The sequence below is a fragment of the Lucilia cuprina genome, chromosome 6 (genome assembly GCF_022045245.1).
Source record: "Lucilia cuprina isolate Lc7/37 chromosome 6, ASM2204524v1, whole genome shotgun sequence".
Taxonomy (NCBI): domain Eukaryota; kingdom Metazoa; phylum Arthropoda; class Insecta; order Diptera; family Calliphoridae; genus Lucilia; species Lucilia cuprina.
In genome coordinates, this window is record NC_060954.1 from 14,479,274 (window position 1) to 14,489,045 (window position 9,772).

The following is a 9,772-nucleotide window of genomic DNA, read 5'->3' on the forward strand; positions in this document are numbered from 1 at the left end:
ACGAAAAGTCTAAAGTATAGTTTAAAGTGTAAAATAAAATCTAGTCTATAGTCTAGTCTAGTATATGGTCAAGCTTATACCATCGGACTTGCGAAAGTCTAGTCCATAGTCTAATCTATAATTTAGTCCAAAGTCTAGTTTATAGTCTATAGTCTGGTCTATAGTCTAGTCTATAGTCTAGTCTATAGTCTAGTCTATAGTCTAGTCTATAGTCTAGTCTATAGTCTAGTCTATAGTCTATAGTCTAGTCTATAGTCTAGTCTATAGTCTAGTCTATAGTCTAGTCTATAGTCTAGTCTATAGTCTAGTCTATAGTCTAGTCTATAGTCTAGTCTATAGTCTAGTCTATAGTCTAGTCTATAGTCTAGTCTATAGTCTAGTCTATAGTCTAGTCTATAGTCTAGTCTATAGTCTAGTCTATAGTCTAGTCTATAGTCTAGTCTATAGTCTAGTCTATAGTCTAGTCTATAGTCTAGTCTATAGTCTAGTCTATAGTCTAGTCTATAGTCTAGTCTATAGTCTAGTCTATAGTCTAGTCTATAGTCTAGTCTATAGTCTAGTCTATAGTCTAGTCTATAGTCTAGTCTATATCTAGTCTATAGTCTAGTCTATAGTCTAGTATAGTCTAGTCTATAGTCTAGTCTATAGTCTAGTCTATAGTCTAGTCTATAGTCTAGTCTATAGTCTAGTCTATAGTCTAGTCTATAGTCTAGTCTATAGTCTAGTCTATAGTCTAGTCTATAGTCTAGTCTATAGTCTAGTCTATAGTCTAGTCTATAGTCTAGTCTATAGTCTAGTCTATAGTCTAGTCTATAGTCTAGTCTAGTCTATAGTCTAGTCTATCTAGTCTAGTCTAAGTCTAGTCTATAGTCTAGTCTATAGTCTAGTCTATAGTCTAGTCTATAGTCTAGTCTATAGTCTAGTCTATAGTCTAGTCTATAGTCTAGTCTATAGTCTTGTCTATAGTCTAGTCTATAGTCTAGTCTATAGTCTAGTCTATAGTCTAGTCTATAGTCTAGTCTATAGTCTAGTCTATAGTCTAGTCTATAGTCTAGTCTATAGTCTAGTCTATAGTCTAGTCTATAGTCTAGTCTATAGTCTAGTCTATAGTCTAGTCTATAGTCTAGTCTATAGTCTAGTCTATAGTCTAGTCTATAGTCTAGTCTATAGTCTAGTCTATAGTCTAGTCTATAGTCTAGTCTATAGTCTAGTCTATAGTCTAGTCTATAGTCTAGTCTATAGTCTAGTCTATAGTCTAGTCTATAGTCTAGTCTATAGTCTAGTCTATAGTCTAGTCTATAGTCTAGTCTATAGTCTAGTCTATAGTCTAGTCTATAGTCTAGTCTATAGTCTAGTCTATAGTCTAGTCTATAGTCTAGTCTATAGTCTAGTCTATAGTCTAGTCTATAGTCTATAGTCTAGTCTATAGTCTAGTCTATAGTCTAGTCTATAGTCTAGTCTATAGTCTAGTCTATAGTCTAGTCTATAGTCTAGTCTATAGTCTAGTCTATAGTCTAGTCTATAGTCTAGTCTATAGTCTAGTCTATAGTCTAGTCTATAGTCTAGTCTATAGTCTAGTCTAGTCTATAGTCTAGTCTATAGTCTAGTCTATAGTCTAGTCTATAGTCTAGTCTATAGTCTAGTCTATAGTCTAGTCTATAGTCTAGTCTATAGTCTAGTCTATAGTCTAGTCTATAGTCTAGTCTATAGTCTAGTCTATAGTCTAGTCTATAGTCTAGTCTATAGTCTAGTCTATAGTCTAGTCTATAGTCTAGTCTATAGTCTAGTCTATAGTCTAGTCTATAGTCTAGTCTATAGTCTAGTCTATAGTCTAGTCTATAGTTTAGTCTATAGTCTAGTCTATAGTCTAGTCTATAGTGTAGTCTATAGTCTAGTCTATAGTCTAGTCTATAGTCTAGTCTATAGTCTTGTCTATTGTTTAGTCTATTGTCTAGTCTATAGTCTGGTCTATAGTCTAGTCTGCAGTCTAGTTTATAGTCTAGTATATATTCTAGTCTATAGTTTAGTCTACAGTCTAGTCTATAGTATTGTCTATAGTCTAGTCTATATTCTTGTCTATAGTCTAGTCAATAGTCGAGTCAATAGTCTAGTCTGTAGTCTAGTCTGCAGTATAGTCTATAGTCTAGTCTATAGTCTAGTCTGCAGTCTAGTCTATATTTTAGTATATAGTTTAGGCTATGGCCTAGCCTATAGTTTAGTCTATTGTCTAGTCTATTGTCTAGTCTATAGTCTGGTCTATAGGCTAGTCTATAGTCTAGTCTATAGTCTAGTATTTAGTTTATTCTATAGTCTAGTCTATTCTATAGTCTAGTCTATTCTAGTTTTTAGTTAGGTATATAGTCTAGTCTAGTCTTGTCTAGTTTTTTCTAGTTTAGTTTATAGTCTAGTCTATAGTTTAGTCTATAATCTAGTTTAAACTAGTCAATTTTCAAGTCTTTAGTGTAGTCTATATTGTAGTCTATTGTTTTGTCTGTAGTCTAGTCTATAATCTACTTCATACTAGTCTACATTCTATAGTCAAGTCTATAGTCTTTAGGTTAGTCGATATTCTAGTCTATAGTCTAAGCTAAAGTTGAGTGTAAAGTATTGTCTTGAGTTCTGTATATAGTGAATTACTGGTTTAAATTAAAACCGGTTGCTAAACCCACAGAACCAACACACGTGTTGTGTAGCTTCGGTTTCCCTTCTTCCCCTTTAAATTTTTTTTTTGTAAAAAATTTCAATGACTTTCTAACGAAAATAACATTTTCAACAAAAGTTACAATTCTTAAAAAAAGTTAAAATTCATTATAATCGGTAACAAATTCCCAAAAACAGGGAATCAATCACTTTTTAAAAAATTAGCATATTGTCAAAAAATAAATGTAAATTTTTAGATTAAATAAATTATTTTTATTATAAAAAAAGCTCTTAGCACGATTTATTAATCATTAATTAAAGAATTGGGGTTTTTTGCAAAACCTATTAATTAAAATTAAGTTTCTCCGCATAATTTAATGTGGTTACGATTAAAAAATGTCATTTTGTGAAATTTATAAAAAATTGTCATCTTTATGAAAAAAGAATTTTAATCACGTTTTTCTAAGTGGTTTTTCATTAAACGGTTTTTTTAAATTTTATATTCTAACAAAATAATACGTTATTAAAATTAAATTTTTATTAAGTTTTAATGAATTGTTTTTTTTTTTTTAATAAGAAATGACTAAATAACAAGTTTTTGTTGTGAACAACATAAATTATGTATAAATGGTGTGTGTGTGTGCTTTTTTATAAAAGTTCTTGTATAAATTTAGAAAATATTTAATTATTTATTATAAAGCGGATTTAAATAATATTCAAGTGTTTGTATTTGTTTTTTTTTTTCTTTTGCAAAATAAAGCAGATGTTTTAGTATAGGTTACTGTTTACAAATATACTTTGTTTAGCTTTCATTTGAACTAACAATTTATCTCATATGAATATTTTGCAGAATAATAATTTCCTAGAATCGAAGAAATAACAATTTTAAGTCGTAGATTGGATAATCACGTGGATTTTATGTATTCAGCTGTAAAGATAGGCGTATCTAAATATAAATCAACGTAAACCTTGTTTAAATAGGAAAATTTTTATCTCAAAACATATCTGTATAGAAAGCTTTTGCCACAAAAGTTTTTTCTACAGAAAGCTTTTGTCCCAAATGTTTTCTATACAAAACGCTTTTGTGTCAAAAAACATTACTATATGAAAAGCTTTTGCGTTAAAACCTTTCTATGTTAAAAGCTTTCATCTTAAAATGTTTCTACATAATAAGCTATTGTTTCAAAGCTTTTCATTATAAATAAATTTTCTCTAAAACTTTTCGCTCTAAAATCCTTTTTTTCAAAACGTTTCCCAACAAAAAAACTTTTGTTCCAAAAGTTTTCCATATAAAAAGCTTTTGTTCTATACAGAACGCTTTTGTTGGAAAAAACTATTTCTATTTAAAAAGTTTTTACCTCAAAATATTTCTAAATAAAAAGCTTTTGTCGCAAAAAACATTACTATATGAAAAGCATTTGCCTTAAAACCTTTCTATGTTAAAAGCTTTCATCTTAAAATGTTTCTATATAATAAGCTATTGTTTCAAAACTTTTCTATATAAATAGCATTTGCTCTAAAAATTTTCGCTTTAAAAAGCTTTTTTTCAAAACGTTTCCCAACAAAAAACTTTTGTTCCAAAAGTTTTCCATATAAAATGCTTTTGTGCGAAAACTTTATCATTTTAAAAGATTTGTTTGGAAACTTGTTCATATTAAAAGCTTTTGTTTTAAAAATTTTTCATACAACAAACTTTTGTTCCAAAACTTTTCCTTTCTAAACGTTTCAATATAAAAAGCTTTTCTTACAAAACTATTTCCTATAAAAAATTTTTTTACAAAACTTTCTAACTTTGTTCCAAAACCTTTCTATTTTGATAGCTTTTTTAAAATTTTCGTCTCAGATTTTTTCTAAAAATTAAACTTTTGTCTCAAAATTTATCTTTAAATAAAACTTTTCTATATAGAAAGCTTTAGTTTTAACACTTTTTTTAGAAATCTTTTCAAAACTTTTTAATATAAAAAGCTTTTGGCCTGACACTTTTTTATAAAACAACTTTTGTCTTCGAACGTTTCTGTAGAGAAAGAACAAACTTTTGTGTATTAAAAAAAAAACATTTTTATCAAAAGTTTTCTTCTTTCCTTAAACATTCTTTAATGAAAGCTTTTATCTGAAAACTTCATATATTTATAAAGCTTTAGCTTTTCAATATTTTATAAAATCAATTTTTTATAAAAACAAAAATTTTCTTTTAAAACTTTTATCTTAAAACTTTTCTATACAGAAACTTTCTTTTAAAACCTTTTTACTTATAAAGCTTTTGTTTCAAACCTCGTTTTTATTGAAAGCTTTGGATTAAAACATTTACTTAAAAATTTATTAATTTATAAAGCTTTTGTATCAAACCTTGTCTTTATTGAAAGCTTTGGATTAAAACATTTAATTAATAATTTTCTTTAATTTCTATAAAAAAATTTTTTTCTCTCATAAGATTTCTTTCTATACAGAAAGTTTTTGTATTCAAAAGCTTTCTAAATAAAAAGCTTTTGTTATTAAAAGTTTCTAAATGGAAAGCTTAATACTTTTCTACTTGAAATTTAATACAAGATTTCGCATTTTTAACTTTAAAGAAGTTTAAAGACAATCATTATTATATTATTTAAAAAGCTTTTAACATTTTATAGGGGGAACTTTTTTTTGGTATAAAATTCTTTCCGTAACAAAATAAAATATCTATAAATATTAATAATATTTATAACTCTTTGTACAACAACAATATTTAACCCAATGGGTAAAAAACCCACTTCATTAACATTTATATATTGATCATTATTATCTATTGTCTTTTAACCAAAAAGACATTAAAACTTTATTAAAAAAAACTCACTCACACACTCTCACTCAGAAACATACAAAATTTGCATAACTACGTCACGATGATTACTTTTAACCAACTTTATTAGTGAATACATAATAAAACATAATAACATTTTAATAGTTTTTTTTTATTTTTTCAAAAACTATTACTCATTTATGATTTTTTTTTCAAATTCATTCATTCATAGTTTTCAGCATAAAGAAAACGTGTTTGTAATAACAAATTTTTTACTTTAAAACAAGACAATGCAGTGTAGAGGAAGAGGGGGACACTACAAATACACAAACATACTGATTTAAGCCGTTAAACTTTTACCCCTTTGTTTCCCAATTGTATGTATGTTGTTTGATTTGAACAATTCTAATAATTTATATCAATCAACTGATCGCTGCCCAAATATCTGAATAAATCTTATGCAAATCGTCCAACACCAACACTTTCAATTATGATCAACAAATATTTATATTTATTTGATTTTATTTGTTAATAAGGAAATGTTAAACCATTTATAGAATGTTATAACAATACCCTACATTTGGCAAATTTGCATTTAAAAAGTCTTCAAATGACATTGGAAGTTTTTTTTAGTGTATAAATAGTTAGTGTTGAGGTTCAGGGTTTAACGTGTCTAAATGTTTGCATACTTAAATCAAGTTAGATTTTTTATAAAAAAATAGTTATTTTTTTTAAAAAATCTACACAAATTAAAGAATTTTTGCCAAAAAATTATAAATTTAATAATTTTTTAAAAAATTATTTTGATTTCTTCAAATGTTTTGAAATTGTTATAATAAATTCACCGAAATATTCTTATATAAATAAGAGTATGAGTAGTAGTAGGCTTTTGCTCATGTTCCCACGATCTTCTCTTTTCGAACGACCCGAGTCTTACTACGCCAAAGCTTATCAAACGAAAGTTTTTTCTCCAGATGAAAACTATCGAACACAGTCGAACGTTTACAACAACAATAACAAAGCAAATATATATTTTTAGTTATTACAATACTTCCTGAGAATCTTACACTCTTACTTCTCGAGATATCTGACATCTTAAAAGGCCCGACGTAACTGTAACATAGATATACAGAAGCACAAATGTATTTAAATTCATGGGTATGTGTAGAAGTGACTGCGAGGACTATATATTGGAAATGAGTTGATATCAGAGGAACGAATGGGGATTGGTGGGAATGTGTCTTTTTTGTCTCGGCATCTAATCTAATACTGTATATCGTCTATACTTATGTAGGGAAGCCAAGACATAATATTAAGAACTATACAGCAAAAGGTATCGCAGCGTATCGGGGTGTTTGTGTATATGTTATCGCAAAAGGAGCATCAATGTTCAGAGTACTTGGTATACAATTTTCATCTGCTTGTCTCAAAGTGGCGGGAATGTGCCTTCTTTGTGTGGTTATGTTTCTGGGTTTACCTTTACCTACTACAGAGATCTGACTTCTGTCTAATAAATACTACTCCAAGTACTATTACAAATTCGTCATCAATGTTCAAAGCTTGAGTTCTTTGATAAAGAACCTATGTATAGAAACGGATTTGCTAAGGCCATGTACAAAATTGAAGCTTCGTATGTATGGTCTTACAAATCATTTCTATTGATGGTTCGTCTGTGTATTCTTTCTAAATCTCAAAGAGTCAGCGGTAACTGAACATTAGCTCATCCTGTGTTTGACGAAGACAACCGGGAGATAAGGTTGACAAGACACGAGGAACTTTGTTTAGTTATATATATTAAGGAATATATTTCTTTGTCTTACGACATAAGTAATTCCTGGTGGTAATATGGTGATGCTTTGTGTTTCAGAATTGCCCAGTTCAAAAATTGAGAAAATTGTTGTCAAACCAAAAAAAGCTTGCAAAAGTATTTCTAATTAACGTTTGCAAGATCTATTCAAAAATAGAGAAATAAAGTACTATACGACCTAAATCCGAAAGACCTTCTTCATTTCCGAAATGCTGTTTGAATGCTATAAAAGAAACCAACTCATTGCGTTAACCCAAAACATGGGAGATCTTATGTGAAGCCCGATAAATCAGCCGATATGCTGGTTGAACGCTATAAAAGAAATCAAATCTTTACTAGGGATGATAAAATGGATCCAAACAAACAACAAATGTGAATATCGATTAACCGGCCGAATCAACATCGAAGCCAAATATTCATGACGCTAAGGTAATTGGCTCAGTAGTTGAGGATACCAAACTGAATCTGTCCAAACCATTAAACGGAATGCAACTGATTTATATAAAGCGTACATTTGGCCAAAAACACTCTTGGAAATTAGGAGATTTGAAAAACTATTAGTCGTGGAAATGTTGACATGTTCCATCCGACTTATATACATATATCCTTATCCATGCAGAATTCATGATATCTAAAATTGATTTAAGTTTTTCCTGCTCTCAAAAGAAACACAATTTCTTTGGAATGGAGTCTATATGTTGCCAGAAAGATGAGGAATGGTCTCAGCGAAAACTTGGTAATAATTTATATAATGATATCACTAGTATATGATACCTTTCATCCAACCCATTTCACATACCGACATACTCATAGAGAACAACTTCCAAATAACTCTTTCCAGCTATAAGGGCTGGCAAGATCCCTTCATTCATCCTGTATCATATACATCTAACTCCAACTCATTTCCAGCGATTAGTCGCTCAGTCACCCATTTGTGTTATATTTATATGTTTTCATTAGTCATTAGCACCGAACTTAAATCGAAATATAGACTTTACCGTTCATCAGCTTTTCAACCGTAACTCACGTGAATCCCCGTTTGACCCCTTAATCTGGACCTATAAGTCCAGATTATGTAGTTCTCTGATTAGACCCCATGTCAAATCATTTCATGAGATGTCCGAGGAGTGAAGTAACATTACTAGTTTATATTCCCGGCCGACGCATTATTCCGGGATTGCAATACACCAAGATCAAGTTCGTTCATCAAGGAAACGTGCCCCCAGGGGTATATATTGGACAGTATTTGCAGGTGTAAATATCGAAGGAAATAAGTAACATTTAACATCAGTTTAGATCAAAATATTTTGCTATTATATCAAATCCTAGCCAAATAATCACAACTGTTTATTTTCACCAAATGAAAGACCAGATCCGTGGTGCCTTGCCAAAAGCTAATTAACAGCAGGGCATTCTCAACATTATGTTTAACAACATTTTATCCCTATGAGTCATTGTTTATGTTTTTAAAACCAAAATTGGAAAAAAAAAACAATTATCATTAAAAACTTTTTACAAAAAGCTTGGCTTACAACGCATTTAAAACATAAAACAAAATTGCTTAAAGAATTTTTAAAACAAAAGAGTTCCGGTTGAAAGCTAAAAACATGCTTCACAATATCTATATTTATGTTGTTAATTTTATATTAATAATTTTTAGAAATTTTTTTTATTTTACACACTTAAAAGTTTGTGGTGTCTGTCTATACTAAAAGGTCATTGTTCTTTTATGTTCAAAAAAAAAAATTACTTAAACACTTAATAAAAACCTTAAAATTTCTTACCTTTTTTTGTGTTTTAAATCCAAGATTTTTTGGTGGTTTTTTTAATAATTATTTAAGTTTTTTTTAATTTTTTTTTTTTTTAATTTTAGCAATCAAGGTTTTACCCTAAAAAATTTTGTTCATCAAAAGTTAAATTGATGAATCTGGTTAAAACCGCTTTTTTTCTTAAACAAATGTTGCTTTTTTTAACAACAACAAAATATCTTTTTAATTTTTTTTGGCATAAACTCATTAAACACTTTTTTAACTGAAAACTTGTTTTAATTAATATAAATTTTTAAACATTTTTATTTATATCTCAAATAATTTTCTTAAATTTTTATAAAATATTTTCCGTTACACAGCTTTTAGTTTGATTTTATTTAAAATTCTTAATAAACTTCCGTTTCATTCTCTTCCGTTTTTTTCACTTTATTCAAACTTTTCTTTTAAAGTTATTAGTTAGTATTTTAACCGTTTTTTTTATTCAACCATCACGTCTACAAGTTTAAATCGTAACTGAGCTTCATTTAGTTGGTACCTTCTACTATTATAGTCCCCATTTTAACTTTTTTTCTTCTGTCTATACATGTTATTTCAAATGTTTGTGTATTGAATCGAACCCCCTTCTATAGCTATTATTATTATTGTTTTAGTATGTGTTTGTTTTTGTTTTTTTTTTAAGAGTTCCCCATGTTGATCTAACTACACTGATACTTACATACTTATGTATGTGTTTATTTTACGATTCAATAGCGAGATTCATCTTTTATTTACGCGCTCAATCTT

General features: G+C 28.6%; 1 protein-coding gene across 1 annotated transcript in view; it reads right to left on the bottom strand.

The window, feature by feature from the left end:
* LOC111681041 (sodium-dependent nutrient amino acid transporter 1) overlaps positions 1-9,495 on the bottom strand; it is a 30,051-nt gene extending 20,556 nt beyond the window's left edge. Inside the window, exon 1 of the mRNA XM_046953437.1 lies at positions 9,005-9,495. The gene's annotated coding sequence lies outside the window, so the exon portion shown is untranslated. The remainder of the gene's footprint in view (positions 1-9,004) is intronic.
* Between the last annotated feature and the right edge of the window lie 277 nt (positions 9,496-9,772).